Source organism: Symphalangus syndactylus, chromosome 4 (assembly GCF_028878055.3).
Source record: "Symphalangus syndactylus isolate Jambi chromosome 4, NHGRI_mSymSyn1-v2.1_pri, whole genome shotgun sequence".
Lineage (NCBI taxonomy): Eukaryota > Metazoa > Chordata > Mammalia > Primates > Hylobatidae > Symphalangus > Symphalangus syndactylus.
This window is the reverse complement of record NC_072426.2, coordinates 72,004,342-72,018,480: the sequence shown is the minus strand read 5'-3', so window position 1 is coordinate 72,018,480 and position 14,139 is coordinate 72,004,342. Positions and strand designations below refer to the sequence as shown.

The 14,139-nt window shown below is 34.8% G+C and overlaps 1 protein-coding gene across 16 annotated transcripts in view; it reads left to right on the top strand.

Moving 5' to 3' along the window:
- ZNF438 (zinc finger protein 438) overlaps positions 1–14,139 on the top strand; it is a 193,300-nt gene that overhangs the window by 134,482 nt on the left and 44,679 nt on the right. The window lies entirely within an intron of this gene.

Here is a 14,139-nt window from a genome sequence, read left to right as displayed (position 1 = left end):
CCAGGATGGTCTTGATCTCCTGACCTCATGATCCGCCCGTCTCGGCCTCCTAAAGTGTTGGGATTACAGGCGTGAGCCACTGCACCTGGCCTCAGTTCTTTTTGATATTCACACAGATGTGGAATTGCTAGACCATATGTTAATTCTATTTTTAATTTTTTGAGGTACTGCTATACAGTATTCCATAGTTTCTGCACCGTTTTACATTTCCAATGGTAAATAAGAGTTTCAATTCCTCCATATCCTCACCAACATTTGTTATTTTCTGGGTTTTGTTTTTTAAATAGTAGCCATCCTATTGAGTGTGAGGGGATATCTCATTGTAGTTTTGATTTGCATTTTTCTAATTAGTGATGTTGTACATCTTTTAATATGCTTGTTGGCCATTTGTACATCATGTTTAGAGAAATGTCTGTACAAATCCTTTGCTCATGTTTAAGTTGGGTTATTTGGGTTTTGTTGAGTCATAGGAGTTCTTTATATATTCTGGATATTAATCCCTTATCAGATAATTATTTGCAAATATTTTCTTTAATTCTGTAAGTTGCCTTTTCACTCTGATTGTATCTGTTGATACATGGAAGTTTTAAGTTTTGATATAGTCCAGTTTATCTATTTTTACCTTTGCTGCCTATGTTTTTGGTGTCATCTCAGTCACATTTACTTTTCATCTTTAAACACCCAAACTAATTTTTCTAAAGTAAGAACAAAATGTAATGAAATATTTAAATAATTATAAAATAACTACTGCAAAGACAAAGATGACTACCTCCTGAAAGGGAACTTGGCTAGCACCATCATGCCCTAACTTGAAGTGTTGCTTCATCCACTAATGTGAAAATGTACACATTTGGAGTACAAAATGCTGTTGGAGGAGTGGATCTAGAAATAGACTGTGGGGACATGGTCAAATATAGGAAAACAAAGGAGGAGGAAAGCACACCTAGTTGTATCCTTTTAATTGGGATCCTTGAGTATCCACAAGTAAACTATTTAACAAATCCTTGCAAGAAAAAAATGGTCCTCTAGGGCCTTCTGCATTCTGATTTTTCTCATCTTTCCTATGTGGTAATGCCTCATAGTCAGCTAACACCTCTAAACAGAGACCAATTAGAAATTTTTGTTCTAAGGTTAACTTTCAGATTTAGAGAAATAAAGATGCTCTTCAAATATTTAACTTTATCCCAACCTAAATTTTAATAAACTATTGCAGTTGACTAGCAACATGGCCATTTATACCAATTAGTAGTTATAAACTATCAAGACTTATCAGCCGTGCACAAAAAGTACTATAAGCATCTTTTCTAACTGCAAGAGTATATGAACCAGTGCTTGAATGGTTTTTTGTGTCTTCTGAGATATTTAAAGAAAGTGGAATTTAAGTGATTTTTTTCTTCAAATGCTATTTCTCCTTGTATAATAATGTTGCCGTTGTTCCTTTTTTCTTCCTACTTTTTCTTTCTTTTGTGATTGCTACTCACTCATCTTTCTCTTGATCCTTAGTCCTACACAGATGTTGATAGTTCTCCTTGCCTAATTTTTCTTCCCCACCCACCCAGGCTCATTATTCACTGTCCTCATCCCTGATTGCTGTCCTCCAGCATTTATGAGGATCACAGTGAGCCTGCCAGAGTCTGTGTGGCTATGATTCTGGTTTCCGGGCACTAAAGGACATACACATTAAATACTTCCCAGATGCTGGGTCGGTGGCTTCCTCTCCTACCTGGTGCTCAGGCCAGGTGTCGGTAAGACGGTAGGAACCTGAACTGGCAGGAAATTATTAAGCTTAGATGTTGCCTCTGGACCATCTTGTCCTCCAAACACCCGAAGCAGTTTGATTCTTAAAAACTTATTCAGAAAAAGAAGCTACTGGGTATTTTCCCTCTTTATTTTCTTTTGGGTTTAAATAAATAGCAATGGTTATTCTACCCATGTGAAGTTTTTACTTCTTAAATAAACCTGCGTAACAAATAGAGCATCTTCTGCAAAGAGAGTCCATGGATGCTTATTAATACATTAAATGTTCCAGTTAAGCTCTAGGTTAATGAAAATTCAAGTTTTTGAGTGGTTACTTTGTTCTAGTCCTCTGATGTACCATTTTGCTGTGTGCAACAGTACAGTATTATTTGAGTAGTTTTACTCATTAACAAAATGTACCAAAATAAATTTAGCTAGGGTCACAGTGTTTAATTTAATAGTATTACAATAATAACTACCATAATTAGTTTCAGATTTGCCTTCCTTCCCAGAGGATAAGACTTTTTTAGTTTTGAATGCCTTCTGAAGGTATGATAATGACAGCAAAATTAATGTCATGACCTTTATAGCCTGTTTATGGTTTTTCCATGTTTTACCCTAAAGGATTTAGGGAGCAGTGTACATCTAAAATAAACCACTTAGTATGGACAAGTTAAAAATTGGGTTAATTGGGTTCACATATCCTCAGCTGGTAGCACCTCAGTCAAGACATCATTCATCTTAGATAAAGGAACATGATTTTTACACTCTAAAATCATCTTAAAACTATACCTGTAATGTTTTAAAAAGAAAAACATTTTTAAAAGGCTACTTTTTCAAATATGTAACAATGTTTTCTCTTATTATGTTATCTGGTTTGACTTTTTCAATTAGGAAATCAATTTGTTTTCATTTTCATAGCAAGAAAATGTTGATACAAACTAATGGGTCATGCTGCATGAACACTAATGCTCACTTCCATTTGGTGATGTTGGGCAGCAGCACTGTCTCTTGCAACAGACTCCTTTTCCCATTTCTAGTTTGTTGGTGGGACTTCCCATAAACAATCACCCTTCTAAGTTCTGGAGACGGGAAACTTGATTTTCATGGTTTATATATTTCAACAAAGTGCAATGTTTGCATATTCAGCTAAAGTTGAGACAATTACATAGGCATGTTCGAATCCTTAAACATTTTGAGTATTTGAAAAATTCCTAAGGCAATTTTTGCAAGTGGTAGTTTTGAGGCACTTTCATGCGTTGTTGGATAAATCAGTGCAACTTCTTTGAAGGACAGTTTGGCAAAATCTAGAAAAATGTTAAGTCAACCCGCAAATTTTTTACTGTGACTTCCTGCAGATAGACTTCCCACATGTTAGCAAAGATGTACATGCAAGGGTGCAGACTGTATGTAGCTTTGTAAGAGCAGAAGGCTAAGAACAATGTAATTGTCAACCAGTGGGTTAAAAAATAATGGTTCCACACAATCAAATACTATGCACTCTTTAAAAAGAATGAAGATGCTTGATGAGTGCTGAGATAGCAAACTCTCAAAAATATATTAAGTGAAAAAAGAACAGCGTGTATAATTTGCTTCAGTATGGAAATGCGACAGGGGACAGAGCTTATTTCTATGTGTTAGTTTCTGTAAACATAAAACCATTTCTGAAAGGATGCCCAGAAAGATGCAAAGAGCTGTTGAGCTGTTGCCTCTGAGGAGGGGAACTGGTGGAATAGAATGAGAAGGAGGCTTATTTTTCAATTTATTCTTTTTTTTACTGCTTGAACTTTTTTTTTTTTTGGACTGGTACTTATGTTTTTAATCAATATACAAACAATGTTAAAAAGCAGCTTTTGAAGACTGTAGCAATGTAAGTAAATGCTTAATATATAAATGCAATGGTCTTCCCTTATTTGTGGTTTCTCTTCTCATTTCAGTTACCTGAGATACAGTATGATAAGATAGAGTTTTGATAGACCACATTCACATAACCTTTGTATGTTGTTATATATGTGTTCACATTCACACATTATATGTTGTTATAATTGTTGTATTTTCTTATTAATTGTTGTTAATTTCTTCCTGTGCCTAATTTATAAATTAAACTTCATCATAGGTATGTACGTATGGGAAAAAATGCAGTATATATAGGGTTTGGTACTATCCACAATTTTAGACATCCACTGGGGATCTTGGAATGTATCCCCAGCAAAAATGGTGGAAATGTGATCATTTCAAAAGCAGTGAATTAAATCCAAACTGATCAAAGCACTGCCAGCCAGATTGATTGAGGAAAACAAAATAAAGAACAATTTCACAATACATGTCTATGTTATGGAAGTATAAATGACAGCCTCTTTATTTTATGGTTTTTATTTTGCTGCTGAGTATCAGTTATTAGCAAATAATGCAATTCTTTTTTGAAAAGCGTTCATCTTTGTTGTGATGGTAACTTCACTGGCCTGAATGGCTTCTGAACATTTTGTTAGCATTGAAAATCCAGGCTAGAAATTCCAAGGATGTTCTGCTTGATGTAGAAAGAATCAAATCTTTTTCTTATATCTGTATCCTAGACATTCGAACAAATAAGAAAACAGAGGATAGGCCTGTTTGTTAAAATTTGCCACAAACGTGGGTCTTTCTAGACTTAACTAAAATGCACTATGGCAGCATAGTCACTGTATTGTATTTATAGATAATATTGGAAATCAGTGTTTCCTAGGACTTGTCTTTAGTTAGTGAAACTTAATATTGATATATCTGAAAGGCCCCCAAACCTGATGTTAGATAAATTCAAGAGACTAGGACAATTTTTACTTTTACATAAAATAAATTTCTTAAATTATTTTAAGAGTGCTGCAGTCCTTCTAAAAACACAACCAAGCAATCTATACAAATCAAATAAACTTAATTATCTGTCACTTTTAGTTACAGAAAAGTATATTAATGGCCGAATTAATAAGACATTGCTTCAAATTTTAAAAATCACAGATGGAACACGTTTTTAACACTGGGAGGTAAAGTTAAGGAATTTTTCCAGAAAGAGCAAAAATTAATAAATAGAAAACAAAACATAATAAACAGGAGAAAAGCATAACCAGCCAGGGAAGCCCAACATTTCAATAATAGGAATTCAAGGGGGAAAAAGAGCAGAGCAAAGTAAATGAGGAAATCTTTGAAAAATAATTGAAGAAAATATCCCAGGAATTGAAATGTACAAATTTTCTGATTAAGAGGCCCCACCAAACACTTGGAAAGTGGAAGAAAATAGACTGAGACACTTCACTGTGAAGTTTATAAACATTGTTTCCACAATAAAAACAAATTATATACAAAGGACTACTCACCGTGGCTTTGGATTTCTTCACATCGACATTGGAAACCAGAATACAGTGGAACATTGCCTTTAATTTTCAACCTGGAATTGTGTACTCGCAAAAATTATCCGACATTTTTATTGATGAGAGAGAAAGTAAATCTTCATCCTCCATTGTGGGACATCAGTTGATAATGCCCCAAATTGAACAATCAAGAAGTGAAATTATGAGCATGTTATTAATGATAATGGAGGTATAAATGCTGGAATAATCAACTCTTAAGAATTCAGAGTGCATGTCTCTGAGGAAGAGGACATGATGACTGCATTTTCAAAATAATAAGCTGTATAGAAATGTTTACTTGAATTTTTTTAGATTGCAAAGTAAAAATGGAAAGATTATTCTAGTTGCATCAGAGAAAATAGATTGGACTGGAGGCAGGAAGACAATTTAGGAGCTATTGTAATACAGGCAACAAGCAGTGAGGACCTGACCTAAGGCAGTAAAGGTGCCCATAGAGCAAAGACAATGGCTTTAGAAAATAGAGGAGGAGCACATTTGGAGGCAGGAGCTGCCTTGAGTTTGGAGGTAGCCATTTAGAGATATGTAGGAAGGAGAGAACATTTCACCCTGGAACCTGGGAATTGAAATATAAATTTGCAATTGTAGTTAGAACCAGATGAGTTGGAAGAAAATGAATAGAAAACCTATGAAGGAAAAATGAGGATCTAGGCTAGAACATATTTTCCTAATAGATTTTTATTGAGGCAGGAAAATGCCCTCTTAAACATTCTTAACCTACCAAGTTCAGTCATACGTGCAATACATGTTAAGGAACACAGGTGCCTGTATGTGCATGTATTTTATGACGGTCAATGATTAGATCATACAATTGGAAATAATGTTTTTTGTACTTCTAAGTATATTCTAGTACATTTCTTTTTTTTTTTTTTTTTGGAAATGCCAAAGATGATAATAAACATTTCTTTTTAAAGAATTCTGGAGAACTTTATTAACATGTAATGTAATATGCTGTTTTTTGAGTAATGTTTTTACAAAGCATTTTCAGCATATAGTATCCAGTTTAATCCTTTCTCCAGCAAAAAGAGTTAAGTATTTTATCTCTTACCTTCTATGAGCAGAAACTGAAATGGAAAAAAAGATAAAATGATTTGTCCAAGATCATACACTAAGAAGTTTCAGTTAGAAATGTACATCTCCCCACTCAGTTCCCCAGGTTTTTAACTCATTACATACCTGAGATTGGGCAGGAACACGATCCTTAAAATTAAGGATGAGTCTAGTTCATTGGCTGACGTTCAGAAATATATGTTGATGCTGGACATGGTGGCTTGCGCCTATAATCCTAGCACTTCAGGCGGCCGACGCAGGCAGATTACTTCAGGTCAGGAGTTCAAGACCAGCCTGGCCAACATGGTGAAACCCCATCTCTACTAAAAACACAAACACTAGCCGCGTGTGGTGGCACACGCCTGTAATCCCAGCTACTGGGGAGGCTGAGACAGGAGAATCAGTTGAATTCGGGAGGTGGAGGTTGCAGTGAGCCAAGATGGTGCCACTGTACTCCATCCAGGGTGACAGAGTGTGACTTAGGAGAGAAGAGAGGAGGGAAGTGGAGGGAGGGGAAGGGAGGGGAGGGGACGGGAGTTTTTTTTAATCAAACCCGTTAGCGGCATGCAGCCATTTAGGGAAGGAAGATGATTGCCAAACATTGATACATTGTATTAATGCAAATTTCAATATAAGCATTAAGAATTTACTACATGGATTAAAATTTATTCTGTAGATTAAGTTTTAGTTCCTCTAAAGCTTTAGTAACATTTTGAGAATTTTATTTTTATTTCTGAAATAGGACAGATTGAGATAAGAATAAGTATTACAGTTGAACCAATGAAGAATACTGTTATTACAATTGAGCAAATGATGAGTACTATTATTAGTCAAGATTTATGTACTGTAAGCTTCTATTAGATATTATCATATATATGTGTGTGTGCATGTTAGATGCTGACAAGGTTGCAGAGGAAAGGAAATGCTTATACACTGTTGGTGGGAGTATAAATTAGTTTGGTCACTGTGGAAAGCAGTGTGATGATTCCTCAAAGACCTAAAAATAGAACTATCATTTGACCCAGCAATCCCATCACTGGGTATACCCCAAAATGAATATAAATAATTCTACTGCAAAGACATATGCAGACATATGTTCATTGCAGCACTATTCACAATAGCAAAGACATGGAATCAACCTAAAATGCCCATCAGTGGTAGACTGGATAAAGAAAATGTGGTACATACACACCATGGAATACTATGCAGCCATAAAAAAAAAATGAGATCATCCCCTTTACAGGAACGCGGATGGAGCTGGAGGCCATCATCCTTAGCAAACTAATGCAGGAACAGCAAACCAAATACTGCATGTTCTCACTTATAAGTGGGAGCTAAATGATGAGAACACGTGGATACAAAGAAGGGAACAAGAGACCCTGGAGCCTACTTGAGGGTGGAGGGTGGAGGGTGGAGGGTGGGAGGAGGGAGAGGAGCAGAAAAAGTAACTATTGGGCATTAGGTTTAGTACCTGGGTAACAAAATAATCTGTACAGCAGACCCCCATGACACGAGTTTACCTATATATCAAACCCGCACATGTACTCTTGAACCTAAAATAAAAGCTAAATGTGTGTGTGTGTGTGTGTGTGTGTTTATAATATTATATAACTAAAGTGGGCCTGAGGTATTTGGGTTCTCTTGCTCTTGAGAAACATAAATTCCATCATTGCTTAGAAGAGGTAGTTCTTTTAAATAAATGAAATATAGTACAACCACTATGGAGAACAAGCAATCTCTTCTGAAGTTAAGTGGTCCATGCTTAATAGACCACTAAATAATTCCACTCCTAGGTTTTTACCCAAGAGATATTAAAACATTTATCTATACAAAAACTTGGACACACATTTATATTTATATTAATTCATGATAACCAAAAACTGGCAGCAACTCAAATGCATATCAGTTAATGGATTAAAAAATTGTGTTATATTCATATAATGGAATATGATTCAGCAACAGAAAGGAATGATCTACTGATACACATCATAAGTGAATAGTTACTGTCTGATGTATATGAAATGACAGGAAATTCTAGGACAAGCAAAACTAATTTATAGTGACAGAAAGTATCAGTGATTGCCTGGGGCCATGGGTGAGGGATGGAAATTTATTACAGAAGGGCACAAGGGGACTTTTTGAGATGATATTATGTATTTTCAATAGGGTGATTGTTTTAAAATGTACTTGGGTTTGTTTTAGTCAGGTATGGTAAAGTGACAGGAGATAACTGCCTTTGAAAGAGGAGTTTAGGCCGGGCGCAGTGGCTCACGCCTGTAATCCCAGCACTTTGGGAGGCCGAGGTGGGCGGATCACGAGGTCAGGAGTTCGAGACCAGCCTGGCCAACATGGTGAAACCCCGTCTCTACTAAAAATACAAAAAATTAGCTGGACGTGGTGGCTGGCATCTGTAATTCCAGCTACTCAGGAGGCTGAGGCAGGAGAATCGCTTGAACCCAGGAGCCAGAGGAGGAATCTGGGCTGGAGTACAGTGATCCGAGACCTTACCACTGCACTCCAGCCCCGGCAACAGTGTGAGACTCTGTCTCAAAAAACAAAAGAGTTTATTACTTACAGTCCCTTAGAGGAGGGGGCACAGTATACCATTCAAAGCCATGGGGAGAAGCACCTGGGTCAGTCAGGAGGCAGAAGGAGCCAGGGGAAAGCATGGCCCAGAGCCTTTGTTGTAGTTTCCCCGGGAAAGACAAGGTAGGATATGAAAAGCTGTTTAACATTGGCTAGCTTGAATAATTTCAGTGGTCCCTGGCCTATAAGGTAGTCCATATCACTCCAGTGATTTAGGCTGGAGAAATATTGACTTGGTGTCAATATTGCTTAATTTTCTTTGAGCACCTCAGTTTCTTAACTTGATAACAGTGCAGATCCTCATATGAGGATGAGGTGTTTGTGAATTACCTAGTGGTAGGTCTAGCACATAGTAGCATTTGTTGCAAATGAGCTACAGTGTAGAATACAATCTAGGTGAAGCTGTCATCTATGGCTTCGCTGACTGGCTCTAGCCTGAAACTAAGGTCTTGTGTGATTATCAACCTGTTACACTTGAAAATCAGGAGGCACAGCATAACAGTAGAATCAAAACTAGAAGATGGCCTGTGAAAAGAGCAGCTGCCCAATCAAAGTAGGTTAGTAACATTATCTTAATATATAAAGAAAAGCCTGTTATGAATTACCAGCTCTGAGACATTAAAAGACTCATTACCTTTTTTATATTTGCATGTTTTAAGTTATCCTGGCCAAATTTATTATATTATGGCATTTATCTGAATGACAGTATGTCAGTGTGATGATATATGACATGTTTAGTCCCTAGGAAATAGTTTCCTAGAAATAATAATCTAGATTGACATCTACATTGCAACTCTGTGACTGGTGGCCACATACACATACAAGAGCGTGCACTTATACACGTACTCACAACGTGGGTTAAAGTTAATCAGCATGTTGAGCATGGAGCAAATTATTTTCTTTTATTCTCTTATGTTTCTTTATCTACATTTATTTTTAGGAACCTTATCAAAGCAGCATAACAAAGACAAAGCAGTGTCTGCCTTAGGTTTCTTCAATAAGGAATAAATGGAAAAATTTTCATTTACAGCACCATCAAGCTGTCACTTTGTCAAGTAACCAATTCACCTAATTTTCATTTTTAATCAACTCTCTTTAAATATGGCCTATTAACTAAAATGAAAAGTAATCATGTAACAGTGATTTATAAAGCACATTGTATTAGATCTTGCTGTAATTGATTGTATTCACTGTTCGCGTTCTTTAATTTTATTCCTTTCTGATAGATTTTTCTATTTAATATACTTTTCAGCAATTTAAGTAAGAAAAGTCAGATTATAATTTTCAGAGGTTTTTTCCTTATAAACTATGAAGGATGCAGTGGCTGTTAGTGCTATACTATGATTCCTTGAGTAAAAATGCACACTTACTCAAGGAATCATAGTATAAGGTTTATTAAATACTGTTAGATTTTATGTAACTATTTAATGCATATTTTCCTCTAGTATATTTATACTATTATCCAGTCAAATCAGAGGATCAAATCAGAGGATGCAATATTGTAACTATCCAAAAATTTTTTAATGAGTGTTAGGTATATGTATTACATAATTTATTCATGTTTAATAATTAGAATTAAATGCAGCAATGCTTTATGTCACAGCAAAAGACAAAAGACAATACAACTTCATTTGAGTGGGTGTCCTACATGAAATACCAAGATACTAGGAATACAGTTAAAATTATTTTGATGGCACTCCTAACATAGTATTTCAAAACAATGAAAATAAAAACATTTTTTTCTGATTGCAAAGGCAATATTTATTCATTGGGGAAACTTTGTAATATCACTTTATAAGCATAAAAAGGAAGATTATGTAGCACTTTAGTGCCCCACTGAGAGATACATACTTTTAATATTGGGTAATTTTTCTCTTGAGTTATGAAAAAAGTAACTGAACCATGCTGCTCTGTAACCAACACTTTTTTTGGAGTGGAAACAGGGTCTCAGTCTGTCACTTAGGCTGGAGTGCATGCAGTGGCACAGTCAGGGCTCACTGCAGCCTCAACCTCCTGTCGTCAAGGGATCCTCCCACCTCAGGTTCCTGAGTATCTGGACTATGGATACGCACCACCACACCTGGCCAATTTTTGTAGTTTTTGTAGAGATGGGTTTCACTGTGTTGCTCAGGCTGGTCTCAAACTCTGGGCTCAGGCGATGCTCCCACCTCTGCCCCCAAAAGTGTTGGGATTACAGGTGTGAGCCACAGTGCATGGCTATAACCAGCCCTTTTATACAAAAACATGTCATAAGCAATTTTTGTATTTCTTAATATTTTAAGAAACATTTTTAAAAATGGCTTTATTATAAAAAATATACCCTAATTCTAAGTTTTACATTTTTTGTATATTTTAAATAGCACCCTTAACATTTCTTTAAAGGTAATGAGGATGATGATAATGATGATGGCTTTACACATTACAATGATGATTTTTTGAGCAAAATTCCTACATGTGGAAGGAAGGAAGGTCTGGGCCAAAAGGAATGCAGAATTATAAGGCTCAGGATGCACATTGCCAGAGAGTTTGTACCAACTATAATACAGGAAGTAAATGAGCATACCCCTTTCCTCAGACTTCCCCCAAAGTTTGTATTATCATTTTTCTGCCAATTTAGAGGCAAAAAAGTAGTAGTAGTTTAGAAATTTGCAATTCTTTGATTTTTAGTAAGTCTTAACATTCTTTCTGATGATTACTTGTTAAATGTTGTCTTTTATAAATTTTTTAAGTCCTTACTCATTTTTATAGTGGAGCATTATCTCATTGTTATTTCTTTTGTATTAGACAAGAATACAAGAACCATGTCTAGTATGTCTTTTCCAGAGTGCATAGTAATACTGCAGACAACATCTGTTAAATGAATAAATGTATGTCTGTAGGTTTATTAGAATTTTTAAATGTTTTCCCAATATTTACCTTTTAATTTTTAACAGCTATATTAAGATATGATTGGCATACAGTCAATTGCATATATTTAAAGTACAATGAGATAAATTTTGATATACGTATATACCCTTGGAACCTTAATCACAATCAAGATAATGAATATATTCTTCACCTCAGTGGATGGGTATATGTTTCTCAGGTCTGCTTATAGAGTCTCTCCCCCAACCTCTGTCTCCCCTGTCCCCAGGCAACCATTGATCTGCTTTCTGCCACTATAGTTTACAGTCTCTAAAATCTTATACAAGTAGAATCATAGAGTATTGCTCTTTAATGTCTCTATCTTCTTTCATATAGCATCATGTTTTTTCATTTCTGTTGTGATGCAGATCAACAGTTCCTTTAAAATGCTGAATAATGTTCCATTGTATGTTTATATATTCCATCTGTTGGTGAACATTTGGGTTGTTTCTGGCTTGGAACTACTACAAATATAGCTGCTGTGAACATTCTTTGTACAAGTTTTTGTATAGACATATGCTTTCGTTTCTCTTGGGTTGGAAGGAAGGGATTAGCTGGATCCTAAGGCAGGTGTATCTTTTCTTAATAACCAGTGATGTTGAACATCTTTTCATGTTCTTATTTGCAAGCCGTGTTATCTTTTTTGGAGAAGTGTATGTTCACCTCTTTAGCCCATTATAAATTGGGAGATTTGTTTTCTTATTTAGTTTTGAGAGCGTTTATATACCATTTCTTTACCAGATTATTTTCAAATAGTTTCTCCCATTTATGGCTTGTCTTTTCATTGTCTTATTGGTATCTTTTGAAGAGCAGAAGTTTGCAGTTTTGATGAAGTTTAGCATATTAGTTTGTTATTTTATGGATTATGTTTCAGATGCCATGTCTAAAATACCTTTGCCTGACTAAAGGGCACAGGATTTTCTTTTAGAAGTTTTATATTTCAGAAGTTTTGTGTTTTACATTTGGGTATATGATGCATTTCAAATTTTGTATATGGTGTGAAGTCTGGCTCAAGGTTCTTTTTTGTTTTTTGCATATAGAGAAAGCATCATCATTTGTTGAAGGGACTATTCATGTTCCACAGCTTTCCCTTTGGACTTTCATGAAAATACATATCTGTGTGGTTATATTTATGGACTCTCTATTCTGTTGCATTGATCTGTATGTCTCTTTCTTGAAACTAAAGTAGCATTAGTCTGATTTCTTTCTTCTTAAGAAAATTTTGATTATTCTGAGCTCTTTCTATTTTCATGTGAATTTTAAAAATTCAATTGGTTAATTTCTACAAAAAGTACTGGGATTTTGATTAGGATCACATTGAATCTATATCTATTTGAAGAGAATTGCCATTTTAACAACATTGAGTCTTCCAACCTTTGAATGTGGTATGTATCTCTTCATTTGTTTAGATCTTTTAAAATTTCTCTCTACGAGTGTTTTTTAATTTTCAGTGTATAGATCCTTCACATACTTTGCCAGGCTTATCCTTAATTATTTAATTTTTATGCTGTTATAAATGGTGTCTCAATTTCTGATTTATTATCTCAATTTCTGATTATTTCTAGGATACAAAAATATAATTTATTTTTGCATATTGATCTTGTATTATGTAACCTTGCTAAACTCAGTTATTAGAAGAGCTTTTTTTGTAGATTCTATTGAATTTTCTAATTAGACAATCATGTCATCTGCAAATAAAGACCATTTTAAGTCTTGCTTCACAATCTGAATACATTTTATTTATTTTTGCTTTATTGCACTGGCTAGAACTTCCAATACAGGGTTGAGTAGAAGTGGTAAGAATAGATAACCTTTCCTTGTTTGTGAACTTAGAGGGAAAGCATTCAGTCTTTCATTATTTAGCATGATTTTAGCTTTAGATTTCTCGTAAGATATGTTTCACCAGAGTGAGGAGTTCCTTTCTATTCTTAATTTATAAAGGGTTTTTTTTTTATCAGTAATGGATGTTGGATTTTATCACATACAATTTTTGTGTCTGTTTAAATAATCATGTAATTTTCTTTTATAACATATTAAGATGGTAAATTACATTTATTTTGAATGTTAAACCAATTGTGTATTCCTGGATAACTCTACTTTGTCATGATGTATTCTCATATTGTTGGATTTGATTTGCTAGAAGTTTGTTTATTACTTTTGCATCTGTGCTTATGAGGGATATTGGGCCATAGGAATCTTTTCTCGTAATAGATTTGTCTGGTTTTGATATCTAGATAATGCTGACTTTTTAGATAGTAAACATTTCCTCCTTTTCAATTTTCTGGAAGGATTTATATATAATTGGTATTATTTCTTCCTTAAATATTCAGTAGACGTCACCAGAGAAGACATCAGGGCCTAGAGTTCTAAGAATTCTAGATTACAGTTGTTATTATTGTTTATTGTCTTCAGACTTGCATTATTTTTGTTTTTGTTTTTTTCTTTTTCTTTTTTTTTTTTTTTT